At 44.0% G+C, this 15,113-nt stretch overlaps 1 protein-coding gene across 8 annotated transcripts in view; it reads left to right on the top strand.

The window, feature by feature from the left end:
• The window catches only part of CELSR1 (cadherin EGF LAG seven-pass G-type receptor 1), a 168,381-nt gene that overhangs the window by 3,855 nt on the left and 149,413 nt on the right, over positions 1-15,113 (top strand). The window lies entirely within an intron of this gene.

Genomic DNA, 15,113 nt, shown 5'->3' on the forward strand with positions numbered 1-15,113 from the left:
AAAATGTATCAAGCCCACGTGCTGTGGATTGAAGTGGTGCATTGAAATTGTTTAGTAAATGTAGATCACAAGGGTAAATAAATATGTGTGTGCGTGGATGGGTATATACTCCCTCAGTTGAGGTGGTACCTGGGCTGGTACCTGGGTTTTCTGATGTGGTTGAATAGAGGTAATAAATGAAGTAACTTGCAAAGATGTGAGGAATGCACATGAATCTGTAATGCTGCCTCCCCTCCCTTGTTTTTTCCCTCTTAGGGGGGGGAAAAAAAAGTTGAGGTTTGGTATCTCTACTTTTTTAGCAACAAAACATGTTTAGTTCCATCTGCATCCCAGAGGTTTGTCTGGCAGGTCCTTGGACCTCAGACCAGTCCTCTGCTGGCGTGGCCCGGGTGGATGTGACGCTGGCGGAGCTGTGCTGGTTTGCATTGCTGGTGTGTGTTCCTGTGGGAAATGGCGACACTGAAAGCAGTGACTTATGGCTGTGTGATAGCTGTGTAACGCTGCTAATGGCACTGGAGTTGCTTTAGTAGAGCTAGGGGCAGGTGCTGGCCAAATAGAGCCCCCAAATCAGCGCTGTTGGGGGGAGAGAGGGGTACTGTGCCATTAACTTCCTCAGAGAATTTGTGTCTCTGTGTCTGTGAAGACTGTTCGATATCGTCCAGCGTATACTGTTATATGAGCACATATATGGTCTTAGGATATAATTCTTTTTCTGCTTGGTTGCTTGTTTATCATGGAATTACTTTATGTGCCTCTAATTGTGGCATCAGTCATGCAATGAGTAATTTCCTCTGCAGGTGCCACGCTATAAAGTTTACTGTGGACCTGATCCCATACTTCTGTTGACTTTCAGAAGTTTAACCAGATACGTTCCTCGCTGCCTCTCTCTGCAACCTAAAGCTAATATTTGTATTCTTTGTGCAAAAAATAGCTAAAGTACTAGGTACATAAAATGACACTTTGGGAGATGCTTCATTTTGGATTACTGTATTGAAAAAATATTAATCAAACTGTGGCACAATCCTGGCAGCGCTTTTTTTAATGCAAGTAGTCATGGTTTTGCAGCGGGGCCTCGGGGAAGTGAGCCATGCTCTCCCTTGTGTTGGCAGGCTTGAGGTCCTTTTTGCTGCAGGAAAATGAAAGTGGTATTAACTGAACTGATTGAATTTACTGTTGTGCATTACTTGACAAGCCACTCCTGTTTATTCCGAAATGCTGGGGGGCAGCTAATGTGGTAAGGTAGATCATAAATGCCATTTCCGTGTCCTGTGAGGACTTGCAGAAAAAAACAGGCAGTTGGCTTGTGACCTTAAAGAAAAACATTTGGATTAAGGTGCAGGTGATTGCGTGGTCATTGTCTGTCTGAACCAGTAGCTCCTTATCTAGTAGCAGAAGATAAGAACTTGACTTGGAGCAAGAAGCTTCGTTAGACCAGATGAGGAGAGTGTTCAGAACAGAAAAATAGATTGCATGAACTATTCCTTTCTCAATCTAATGATTTGCGCAGTTTAAGTGGATGAAATCTCAGGTAGGAATGAAGACCTCTCCTTTCTTAAGTAACCAGGAGCTTGATCATTCCAACGTTGTTTTCTTGTTTGGTGAAGGTGTGAACTTTGAAACTCTGCTGTGATGTTGATCAAAATTGGCTGTCCGCTGGATGTGTTGAGATATTTGAAAGATTGAAGCTTTTGATGGGTAGGATTTTAAACTCATTTTGACAAGCACTGAACTCCATTTGACGTTAATCTGGAGAAGTTTGCTGTTTGGAAATTGAAAGGGCAGAAATTTGAGATTTGGCAGTGTGTGATTGTGTCCAGAAAGTCTCACCTGCCTGCTTTCTCTGGTTTATCGGATGCTTTTGAAAAGAAAAGAAAAGAAAAAAAAAAAAAAGCAGAAGCTCAGATAGAAGTACTCCACCACAAGGTTATCTCTAAGTGTTGCAAAAGACCTACAAATCATCTGCTAAAATGACCTGCCAGTTAACTGAAAAATGTGTCTATGGAGTAGCCATTAACCTCTCAACCCAGACAAACCCCAAGTCCTGCCTTGCTCACAGCTGCTCTTCAGGTCAGGGAAGGATTGGAGCTCTTGACAAACTTGGGGAGTTTGAGCAATATCTGAGTCGGAAGTAGCACTGCTGCTATAAAAATGTTACTTCCACCTAACGATGTGTTGTGCTGTGGAGGCATGTCAGTGTGTGCGATGCTAGTGAGGAACCATGCTACTCAGTTAAATGAGTTTGAGACTTTGGTACTTAGCTAAAACCAGCATTTTTTCATTTGATATGGGGATTATTCAAATAAGCACGGTAAATTTGGTCTTCTGCAAATAAACAAAGCCTTAAGAATCATGAAAACGAAGCAAACAAAGCTAAGAAATTTCATAAAACCTGAGAACAGCACACTCAGTGTTTAAAACTTACCCTAACAGTGCAGACATTGTCAGAAGCTACATGGGAAGGTGGGCAGCCCTGGGCAGGCTTGGCCCCTGCGTGGCGCTGCCTTCGCCCTGGGGCCAGGGTACCTGTGCGGCTGTGCCCCCGCAGCTGGTCAGGAACCCACCCAAGCCGAGGAGGGAAGAATGTGGGTGGTGTGGATATTAGCATTTTGCTTTGGATCTGGAGGGAGCTTTTGAAGTCAATCTCTTTTGAAGTGAATCTCTCTGGGTGCCCTTCTGTCTTTGCCTGTTGCACAGAACCATCTGAGTGAACAAACCGGACCCCTTTGGAATGAAACTAATCCAGATATGCTCCAGGGGTGCCCCAAGGGGACCCTTAAAAAGATGCATTTTCCTTTTTCCATTCTACCTTCAAGCCTTTTCTACAGAAAAGCAGAGCTTGACTTTGTGTCCCCACGCCTGCACATAGCGTCGTTAGGTTTATGTTGTTTCAACTGGGGTGAAGTGTGGACCCTGCTGAAATCCTCCCTCGCTTTCCAGGGGGGCAGGATTTTCGCTGGGCTTCTGAAACAGGTGGTCAGGGGTTGATCAGTCTGTGATGTCTTAGTGTTATTAATAAATATATGGCTTAAATTGACAGGATCATTAAAAAATTAGGTTTTGTCCACAGTGATGTTCACAATAATATCAAATTGGGATTTATCCGGTCAAAAAATGGGTTAAACATTGCTCAGGTCCCATTGCATTTGCCCATGTTAAACATTATACTGCGGTCCCCACCGGTGCTAGGGGGGAAGGCTGGTGCTAGCCTCAACTTTGCACAAATGTTGCACAGGTTTGCCTGAGTATCACATTGCAAACGCTGCTGGCACCTGCTTGGCTGTGCTGCCACAAGTACTCCCACTTATCAACGACAGCTTGCCGGGATACAATAGATGTGTGCGCAAACTCCCCTGGGAACCCAGCCTAACTCACCAGTGCAGGCAAAACCCAACCTGACTGTATGCTACAGCTTTTGAGCGGTCCAGATAAATGTAAAGTATCATGGTGTGACATACAGTTCTGGAAAGGTAGTGCTCCTCAGGAGAGCTGGTTTTCCGCATGGAGGGATAGACACCCAAGCGTTTTTGAGGACATGCAAGCTCAAGTGTCGCCTTTTACATTTCTTTGGCTTTTAATCTCTAGTGGCATTTAGTGGGGTTATTGACTATCAGCAAATACAAATTAAGATAGAGCTCGTTTGTGCTGCAGTAAACTTGGGATTTTTACTGAAGGCTTGTTAAAGGATCTTCATTATTATTGTAATGTAAAAGTCATTATGCTAATGATCCTGGATCTCCAGCTCTGTGCCTTCTCCATACAAATGTAACAGAACATGGAATACTTTGGTTTAGCCCTTCTGATGAAACGGTATGGCCACAGGTGTGCCTGAGATGCATGGCATGGGGGCGTTATTTGTGTGTGTGAAAACGATTTGAGATTAAAGGGGGGAAAACAAACTCGAGGGAAAAGACGTCTCTGTAAGTGCAGGAGCACCTTTGGGCGCAGAAGGTGAGCACAGGGCGACAGCTTGGGATGCAGGCCAGGCGCCTCGGCAGCATCGGGGTGTGCCCTGGCCTCATGCCCCCACCTTGGGTCAGCGGGGCAGATGGGGCTGCTGGGGCCTTGTGAGCTCTGGGGGGCAGATCTGCAGGGCAACTGGTTCTTTTAGGGGTGATGCTTCTGGCTGCCTGCAAGGACTTGCTTTCAGGGTCAGCAAGGGGCAGTTAGCACCGGAACTATTATTCTCCATGGCTCCCCCCGCCCAAAGAAACACATTCTCTCACATGGCTGCGGTGGGATCCCTGCAGGTTATACAGTTAGGAGATGATGGAAACGGACGGGTGGAGGCTCCTGTCTCCCCCCCTCCCTCCAGTGGGAGGAGGTGTGTTGGTGTGTTGTGTGGCTGCAGGACTTTTGCACACTTGTGTTCCTGGGGACTTTTGGGCTCTTGCACTTCGCATGTGCATCCTGCAACTAAGGGGGAGAAAGCAGCAGCTTGAAGCCTGCAAAGACCAGGGACGCAATGATGAGGAGCCTTGTTTAGGAAGATGGTGTGCTACTGTGAGCTGTGAGATGGCAGCCCGGGTTGTTACTTGGTGTATTAAGTGGAGCTGAAGTGAAGGATGACCCGTAATGGTTAGTAGCATTGGTTTTTAACACTTAAGTTTATTTTCCTAAAAGAGCAAAGCAAGAATAGTGCCCATCATTTTAAAGTTAGGGTAGCTTCTGGATCTGGTCTGGCTACCTAAATCCTTTATTCCAGCCATATAGGTTTTATATTCTGTTCTGCTCTATAGGCGAGATGCATTTTAGATATCTGAGCCTCCAGCCTGCAGGAATTTGACTTTCCCTCTTCAGCTGTATGATCTGTTCCAGCTGATAAAAAGCTGTGGCTGCCGTGTTGCTTTTGTATGTGCTTCCTTCCACTTCATCCCTGGATTTTATAGGAGTGGTGTATTTTTGTTTCAAAAGACAGGAAAACGTCTGTGGCTATGCGAGGAAAATATTTAATGGAAGGCTGACTGACAAAATAACTTTTTACTGAGATAAAAGCAATCTGCATGAAAATAAATAAAATAGGGAGTTATCTGCAGCTCATGTTACTGTAAATAAGCAATTTATTTGCTCAAACAGTTATCCCCAGTAATAAAAAGAGAAATGTTTACCACAGCACACTTCAGAAAGTAAATGAGATGTTTTAACTCAGATAAAAGATATTTTGTCCATCAACTTCTTTCATTTCAGAAAATGCTACTGTGCATTGTAGCTGTCTCTAAAAACGCTTGTTTCTCCCTGTTTCTGTCTGTGTGCAGTGCAGGCTATATATTTCCATTTTTTGTTACACAGTTTTTAACCAGATATTTCTACCTTAGTGTGCCTTGGTGGTTGAAGTATACACAGATGGCACTTCTTAACCTCACCCCAGAAAGTGAAGCTTTGAACTATAAATACTAGAGGTCACAACTGGTTCCTGGAGAAAAAAAAAAAAAGTGTATATCAAAGCCCCATGTAAACCCAAACTCAGCAATGCAGCTTAGAAACTGAAGGGTGTGTTTGATTTTGCAGCATCTTCTTGTTGAGATTTCTGTACAAGCTATTGGGTTGCCTTGATTGAGAAGGCATGAGAAATGGCTTATTGAGGTTGCAGGGTGTTTGGGCTGCTTTTGTACACGCTTTGCTTAGCCTACTGATAATTTTTTGTTGTTGTTGCCTAAATTTTGATGCTTTTCTCAGTGATTTCTGGGAAAGAGCAAGACTTTAGGATAACAAGAAGAAGGTATAAGAAGAACAAGGCTGAAGGTGTGAGAGGGAGAAAGATCTACTAGGCTTTACTTGATAATCAAATCCCAAGGGATAGAAATTAAATTTAGGGAAGTATGATGGTGGGATTGCCTGGAAAACTTTTTTTCCCCTATTTTAAAATTATTTGCAAATGGGGAGATAGTTGTAATAACCACTTTTAAATTGGATTAGTAATTGTTATATGTTTTTTTGGTTACTTTTTAAGCTCCAGGGTGTACTAATGAATTTGTTTCCTTGGTGTTTTCCCTTGTTGTGATTTGCTTCCCTCTTAGAAGTCACTGAAGTGCTCTTACTTCTGACTTGCACTTGTGGGTTGGGAAGAATCCTCTTTTGTTCTGTTGTTCTGGTCACACGTTTCCTTGCAGTTCAGAATTGGTTTAGGCTGGGGTTGTGGAGCCTGCTGCAAACTGCCAAATAAAGAATAAACATGAAGTTGTTGTTCAGGGTAATGACAGAAGAACCCTTTGTTTAGAGTACAGTTTTCTAGGTTTGGATATTAGGATGACAGTAAACGTGCAGTACAATTGGTGGTAGGGAAAGTAGGTGATGTGAAGCAGTGGGATTTTGTACTTCATTATCTCAACATCCCAAGTGCCACCTGAGGAAGTGGCTGGCTGCTGATAAACTGTATAATTTAACATTTTCTCATTGAATTGTCCATTTTCCTTCAGCATATGTACTTAATATCTTGAAACTCCCTTTTATTGTTGACTCCCATCTTTAAGCTGAATGGGTTTTCTCAGATATCCCACAACCAAGGAAAGTAATGCTGGGTTTTACAGTATGACATTAGGTGAAGGTAGGTAGCGTGCTCACTACTCTTCTGGTAGGGCTCTTACTGGTGGGACCCTTAACAGACACTTGGATGGGACCTCAGGCATCCTCACATTTCCACCAGTCTGATCAGAGCATGGCCTTGGTGTCTCCCAGCACCTTTATGGAAGGGTTGAAGAGGCTCATCCATATTCTCCTGCCTCTTCCTCAGAGTGTGCTGCAGGTCCGCCAGACACCCCTGCAGCTGGCGGGTTGTCTCAGGTGTTTAGGCTGGCTGGGTGCTCAGGGTTCATGGGTTCAGGGATATGTGATAGCACGCAGCACCTAGGACGGTGTTTACAGTTCAGCCAGATATGTAGCTGCTGCATACATTGGCACAGCTGAGATTGCTTTCATCTGGTTATTTTGGGTACAGATGGCAATGACTGCACCGTAGCATGGCTTTGGCTTGAGATCTCACAGGGCCTCTGGATTCCCTTTTGGGTCAGGTGAGACAGATACAAAGATTGTGGGAACGTGACCACTCTAAAAGTTGGGAGCAGAATTACTTTCTGGGAGGAAATGAGCAAACGTGAAGCAGAAACCTCTTCTAAACCTATGTGCTACAAATACCTTTTCAATATTTAGCAGCGTAGGCAACTCTACCTGTAACACTCATGCATGGAAGATGAGTAAGGGGAGGATCAAATGTTGGACAGAAGATCTATTTTTTCCATCCCTTATCCCTCTCTTTTTTTAAGCCCTTGGGATTTTGAGAGCCAGTTGGTGGGGACAGACTCGCTATGTTTGAGTGCTTGAGATAACAGAATTTAGCTGCTTACCTCAGTATTGCCTAATTTGCAGGATTTGGGCAACTGTCTCTCTTGGCTTCCCTTGGCATATTGACTTGTATTTCCAAAAATATCTACGGAGAGTCTCTAGGAAACATAGGAGAGTTAGTAGACCTGAAGATACTCAGATCAGATCTCATGATCCTTTTTTGGCAATATTCCATGTTACAGTCTTTCTGTCCTGGTTTCTGTGGGAATGGTGATGTTTTCAGGTAAAACAGTACTCTAGCTACTCTGACATAGGCTTTGCCATTTAAGAGACAAGTATGGCAGTGCTGTCTTTTATGAATGATAGGCTTTTTTGTTGTCTGCTTCTTAAGGCAATTTGGTCAAAAGATTGCATAAACCAGAGTACAGAACAAGTTGACGAGGGGCTCAGTTCCTCAAAGCCTTGTTTGCAGTGGTTGTCCACTTGAAAGAAAGAACATCTGAGACCTGAATAAATTCAGTTTTTCCACTTTGTGTTTCTCTGACAAGCGACAGTTTTATTACTTTCTCCCCAGTGCAGCTTTTTTTCCAGTGTCAAAAAACACTCACCTATTTATAGATGTAACACAAGTTTCCAAAAGGGGCAGGATGTAATCTGCTTGGAAAATTTTGAAATCTGCCATTGAGCGAGCTTTTGTTTGTTTGGCAAGGATCTGCCTAACAGCTTTTTTTTTGGTAAGACCTGGGTACATACACTTCTGTTGAGATTTCATTGCAATGTGTTGATTTTGTTGGATTGAAACAGCATAATCAACGGTATGGCTTGGGTCTTACGGTCAGATTTGTATCACCCTCCATGATCTGCCCAAGAAATCAGGTACCTCGTCAAAGGCGGTCGTGCAGGCTGCAGCCATGACTGGCTGATAGGCAGGAGGGCTGCTGGCTGGGCATGCCCATCTCACCCCACTGATTAAAGAGGGAACCCAAATGACTGACTTAGGCTGATTGCCTTGTTGTTAGGTGGCTAAAGTTCGATGGGATGAACCCATCCTGAATGTGTGTCCCAGGACAGAAGGTTTATTTTTCTTTTGTAGCGATGATTGTACTCATTTCTGTTACAGCAAACTACCTGTAGTAACAGGTGTAGCAGACTAGATGGAAAGAAGAGGGGAGGTTATAATTTGCAAACAGGAAAATGTTTTCCCATTAATAATGTTAGGAGAGACTTCAAATATTGTCAAGAGTTTGAGTGAACGAAGAGGGAAAGTATGCTTTTATGGGGATTTGGCATTCAACAAAGAAATAAAATTTTAAAATACTTCAGAAAGGTGATATTTGCACTTGAAAAAACAATTGGAGAAAAAAGTAGGATTTGCTGGAGAGAAAAGAAAACTTTTGGACTTTGTTTCAACAAGTCATTAATGCTGCTAAGCTGTAACCACATTCGTATTTATTCCAGTATTTACACTAGACAAGCACAAAAAAGCAAATAAATGAAAGGGTAAACCTGTAATAAATCCTCAGGGGACCACATAATAAACATAGGCATGTTCTGCTTATCAAATACAAAGGAAAGTAATCTGTTTTCAACACCATTGCAGAATGTGTGATAGATGCTACATTCTGTCAGGTCTCCAGCACTTTTGGAAATGATGCATCTGGTCAAAATATTTCAGCACTTTTTGAAGGAGGGAGGAGAGGCCATTGTTAACAGCCATTGTCAACACGGCATCTCCTGCCTGCTGCAGAGTCTGTGGGCTAGGTCCAGTTTCAGGGGGAAGCAAAAGCACCTGGACCTCATCAAAAGGGGCAAAGCAGGGACTATATTATTAGATTTGAGTTTCACAGACATGATGGCCAGCACCTAGCAGTCTGTCTTTGCTGTGAAGTCCCAACGGGCTATTAGGCTTGGAAGCAAATGTACTCAAGGTGATTCTCTGTAGCTGCCATGCCACCAGAGCATGCATCATGAGTACAAAGAGCTGCTGGATCAGTTGGGTTTGCTCTTTCCTTTCCCTAGCTCCAGATCAGACACCTTGGCCCTATTTAAAACTGATGTTAGGAAGTCATTGAGTTTATTGGATTGTTCTGTCATAGCACTTTTGGACTTTCCAGGAACCAGCCCAGTCTCTCATTTACTTGTGCGCTTGCAGCAATGCTCATGCTGGGTGTAATTCTAAAGGAGAGCCTTTAACGTACAAGCTGTGACTTTTGTTTTTAAAATTTATTTATTTATTTAGCTGTCTGAATTTATTTTAAATAATGTAAAAGCTGTCCCACACTAATGTATTACTTGTTTTAGCAGAGTGTGATTGTCAGCCAGCAGACAATGCAGGCACAGCTCAGCATGGCTAGAAAGACGCATTTGGCACCTCTCACAGCCTAAGTCCAGTAGAGAGAACTTGTAGCTAACCACCAAATGCCACAGCGCCTCGCTTTTAGGTGCCTGTTCCCTACAGTGGTATCCTGTTTTAGGCAGTTAAGTGTCCTATAAAGTGCGAGTACTTGAAATACCATCCCGTTACAGCCTGGGCTCTTCACTCACCATAGCAATCAGGACACTTAGCGAGGGCAGAGATGGGCTGGGCTCCAGCCCTTGATCTCAAGGCTCTGACTGTGCTATGCATTAAAGAGGAGCCGAATAAGGTATGGAAGCCATTGTGGGACTCATGTTTCCCATCTCTTAGGTAAGTGCCATAAGCTACAGGGTCATGCTGACACTTGCAGGGTGCTAGAGAGAAGGCTTTCTGGCTCATGTTCATGCATGTGGGCACCTCCGCTTCAGTCGAGCAGAGGTATGGGCAGTCTGGCTTTGACCCTCAGCTGCTGGATTTTGTTTATGCCACAATAAAAGCTGGATCATGAACCATTCAGGCTGTGTCAGGACTAGGTCAGTTCTGCCTGTAGCCAGGGACTTGGCTTTTCCCACCTGGGAACTCAAAGGTAAAATAAACAAGAATCCCAGGGCTTTCCAGGGAGTACTTTCCTATTGATCAGAGCAGATTTGTTTGTCTTCTGGCTTTAACTATTTGTAAATGTATTTTGCTTTTATGTGGAGCGGCCCCCAGATGGGCTAAAGGGTCAGTTATGGAAGGATTCACAGGCTCAGACTTAAATTACACGGCTAAATATCAACCATAGTTCAACCCATCTTCGCCTACTGTTTAATCCTCTTTCTCACTGCAGTTTGCCCTGATGATAGACTTGCTAGTAATTATCGACATGTTGCTGCTCGTCGCTTGGATCCTGTGGCTTTTCCCGCAATGTGCTCATTGACGCTATAACTAGCCGACATTGTCCTGACACATACAGTAAAGGTCTCTTGGCAGCAATGACTGGGTTGAACTACCCTGTCGTTGACTCGGTTTCCCTTCTCACAGGGTGTATTTCTGATGTTGGCCTCCTTTTATTGACACAGTGTAATTTAGCAATGTGTGTTCTGCATGATGAGCTCTCCATCTGGCAGATAATTGCCTGCTAGTTTAAATCCCATCTTAACTTCAGTTTCTTGAGATCATGAAACCTGCTGGTGTCTTCTGGTTGGTTTTGCAGGCTGTTTGCAAAAGGGTTCATTACAAGCTAAAGCGATGCGGACACATTTCTGTGAGTTTTTTGGAATGTTAGGTAACACAGATTAACTTTTAGGTCCTGGTTACTAAGCTACCCAACATTATTCTGCATTGAGTTTGGCAATCTAACACTTACTTTTGTTGACCAAGCTGCTGACAGTAGGTGCTGGTTGTTTGCACTGGTTATGCAAAGTTGGAACCTTGGGTACATTTTAGGACCTGGTGGATGTTGAAGGGTTGTTAGGCAAAACACACTGGTGTTTCTCTTTCCTTTTTGCTTATCTTCTTCTCACCTCTCCCTTTGTGTTCATTTGATCTGTTTACCATGTGCTGTTTTGCAGTGAGGTGCCACATCTGTGGAGTTTGCCTGCTGCAAATTTGTACAGGGCCATGCGCAGTGGAGACTTCATGGGGGCTGCTGTAAATAATTAGGATTGCCACCAGACATCGACTGACCAGCAACCCCATGAGATCGCCAGATACAGAGGGCGCCGCTGGGGACTGCCCCGGGCCTGGCCGATGGTGTGTCCCGCAGGTGCTGGGAGCTGGCTGGCGCCTGCCCACCAGGCACGGTGCTTGACGATGGTGTGGGGGCATCCTTTCTCGCTGCCTCCCCTCTTGCCTTTGAGGGGGCAGGGCAGGTTTCTTATCTGTCCCTCACTCTCTTCTGACCACTGTGCTGTTACTGGCTATTAGGTGAGTGCTTTGGCCCAAGGCAAGGGGCAGGGTCGGTCCCTTCCAGGGGTGCCCTGTGAGATGCTGCCAATGAACTGGTGACAGGCATCACATCGCCCTCATGCTGCCAGTGGGTGCTTTGGGGTTGGGATCTCAGTGGTGCTGGCTGTCGGGTGCAGCTTCCAGAGGTTTTGCAGGTGCAGCCCTTTGACCTGGTCTTGCACAGGGTCCCAGCGGCCATGGCATGAGGTGTTGATGGTCCCACGGTGGTTTTGCTGCCCGACATGGACAGTCGCAGGATGGCTGTGGCCAGCCCTGGGTCATGGGGCACACTGCACACTGAATGCTGGTGCTTGTCATCTTTGCAGTCCATGGGAGCAACACCTGTACCCATGAACTAGAAATTTGGCCCAGTTTGTGTATAAATGGTGACTTTAGGTTTTTTTCTATCCCTTGTGACAAGTTGCAGTCGCCTTTAGTGGCTCATTCCTTCATGTGCTGGCCCCCTTATGGCTCAGCCAATAGCAGTGTCTGGGACTTTATTCAGCGTTAAGAAGCTTTAAACTAAGACATTCCTATTTACTACCACCAGCATTGATGGACATGTCCAATTAATGGCAATAAACTCATGTGAGAACTGAGAGACGAGGATATTCTTTATAGTGTATGCAGTGAACTTGTTTGTTTTGTATGAATGAGTTTTATGAACTTTTGTACGATCTGCTTTTAAAATATGTCCCTTGCCAAATTGTTGGGGATTTCTTAAGCTGAGATGACTGATTCACTCCTTGGCTCAGCCAGTGTACATCAGGCTGTGCTGAAGCCAAGGTGCTGAGATGATCTGATAAAATTACCCAAATTCTTCACACCACCCTGGCAGTTGAGCATCCATCCCCTTTTTTCCCTGGGGGTAAGTCCTCCAGGAGAGGCCATTTTGCCTGCTCTGAGGTAGTGTTGATGACTCCCTAGGTTTTTGCTCTGAGTCTCCTTGATCAGACTTTATCTGTCACAAGATCCTATCATTCTTTTCAAGGGAAAAGAACACTTTCCCTAAAGGGAAAGTAACGTGACAACTTTGATGGCCAGTTTGAAAGCTTTCTCAGACTGGAAAGTGTCCCATGAGGTAAACAACTTTACTCCCATTCTGCACATCCCATACTGATCATACAGGATGGTGTTTTACTGGCTTACTGCTGCATAAAGTTGGGATATTGTGCATTTCCAGGTATCTAAATGAACTTCTGTAAATGACTAATGATAAAACAGACTAATTAAATTTTATTCCTGTGCTGAAACTGAATTTTAAAGAAATCAGTCTGAGATGCCAGCAGTAGTGAAATTTGCAGTGTTGCTCTTTGTACTGTAGAGCCTTTGTGCTTACTGCTGTCGTCACGTTACACAACATTGCCTAATACCCGGCAAGGTGTATTCTTGGCTCATTCAGCAGGTAAGACTCCCTCAGGGTCACTGAATCCCTCCATGTACTCAGCAAAGAGCTCAGCTTAATGATTTTATGGCCGCACATCTGTGTTCACATTTCCAGTGCCTTTTCCTTTTTCCCTTTTATGGTATGGTGATTATTAAAAGCAGGGTTCTGACTAGTTTTGTGACCAGTGTCATCCCTCCCTGCTTCCCACTCCAGGCAGTCACTTGGTGGTGGTCTGTCCTGGGGATGGGATTTTTGCTGTTGAACACCTGCTCCATTCTTGTGGTGCGGTGGAAGAGGCTGACAGGTGTAGGCACCTTGGGGAGATGCTCAGGTCCTGGGTTAGGGGCTCGAGCTTGCAGCAGAGAGCTGGTCCTGTAGCAGATGAGGTGCTGATCCATTAGAGCTTCAACATGATTTAATAGATTTTGGAAAGCACAATAGTTAATAATCCCACACTAAGAAACTGACACTGCTTCTGTTTTGTATTAGACATCTTAATTAGTTTATTTTCCATTTCTCTTCTTAGGCATTTCATAGCATTTAATTTTCTCTACAATAATTTATGAGTCACGAGATCTCTTGGAACAGGTTAGCCTCTGAGTGATGGTGTTTCAGCACCTCTTGTATTTCCTTCAGTTGGATCGTGTGTTGCTGCTTGTTTAGAGGCATTGCTGCCACTTTCCTGAGGAAGACAATATATTTTTACCTGGGTGCGATCTGCCAGGACCACACTGCCTTCTCTTTGGAGTCAGGCTCTCCACCTACTTAGGCAGTATTTAAAGTGCTTATCAAATACTGGGTTGGAAAATTATTCCATTTTCTGAAATGACAGTATTTGGGTAACTCACTTTTGTTGTCCAGCCACTGCCTGTGTGTTTGAGTTGGTTCGGAAAGATGGAAGCAACAGACCAGCTGAAAAATGCATTGGCGCATGGGGTTTCCACCGCAGGGGTTTGTTAAGTGGGAGGGGTTTATTAAAGAAAGTGAGGTATTACATGCTGTTGTACAAGGCACTGTGAATATCTCATCTCTGTACTATTCTGATAGCTCCTAGTCAAGAAAAGTTCATTTATATTATAAAGAGAACAAGTAGAGGAACAGAGAATTTGTTTCACTGGAGGTATCATTTATGGTAGAAGATTGCATCTTTCGTATTGCAAAATGAAAACCAGAGAGGACTATGATTGCTACCTAGCTCTCTGAAGTACTTATGGAAAACAAAGTTAAGAGCAGGGCAGTTTAAAGGAAAAAAAATCTGTAAGTGAACCGACTCTCAATAAATTTAGGTGGGATGTTAGAAGGCAGTTTGAAACCTTTGGGGAAGCAAATTTCTGGAACAACCTCTCTGTGAAGGGCTGCAAAGAAGTGTTGCTGGGTTTAAGATGAAGCTTGATAATGAAGGCTTGATAGTTTATGAGTAGTATTATGTATATACAACACACTTCCTTAAGAAGCTTCCTTGAACAGAAAATTGAACTTGCTGGTGGGAAAATTATTTCCTGTTCTCTTTTAGCTGCAGAAATTAAACACACGTATTAACAAATAGTAAACGCATTAGCACTTTGAACTGCCTCAGCTTGTGCAAGTTGTTGTGTGTTGATAACAGCATTGCTATCTTCTCCTAAACTTGGTATCAAAAGAAGATAAAGAATCCACAGGGCAGCATGGTTCAGCAGATAAACGAATAGGGCTGGAAGTTATTCACAAATGTCACAGGCTGCAAGTTGCAGCAAATCTGAGCCAATCTTGCTTCTGGCTGTTACAGTCTTTCCCTTCCAGCACCTGTAGAACATTGTGCTGGGCTGTTTCCATGCACCAATTTGCTAAAAGCCAACCTGCCATTAAAAAACTTCAAAACAGAGTTCTGACTTAGCATGAAGAAACAGCTCAGTCCATCAAATGAGTATCAGAGACAGTGCCAGGGACGATGAAAGTTGATAAAAACCCAAACTCCCAATAAAAACCAAACCAACAAACAAGTTCTGGCTTAGTGTGGACAAACAGTTCAATGCAGTATGAGATGAGTGCCAATGCAGAAGAGGAGAGGGACTGTGGCAGTCAGCCTTTAGATGAGCATAGGGCTGCTGTGCATTTACAACCAAAGCCCAAAGAAAAACATTCATTTTTGTTGGGTTTTTGAGCAGGATTTTTATTACCTCGTGCTGG

This window comes from Phalacrocorax aristotelis, chromosome 1 (genome assembly GCF_949628215.1).
Source record: "Phalacrocorax aristotelis chromosome 1, bGulAri2.1, whole genome shotgun sequence".
Classification (NCBI taxonomy): Eukaryota; Metazoa; Chordata; class Aves; order Suliformes; family Phalacrocoracidae; genus Phalacrocorax; species Phalacrocorax aristotelis.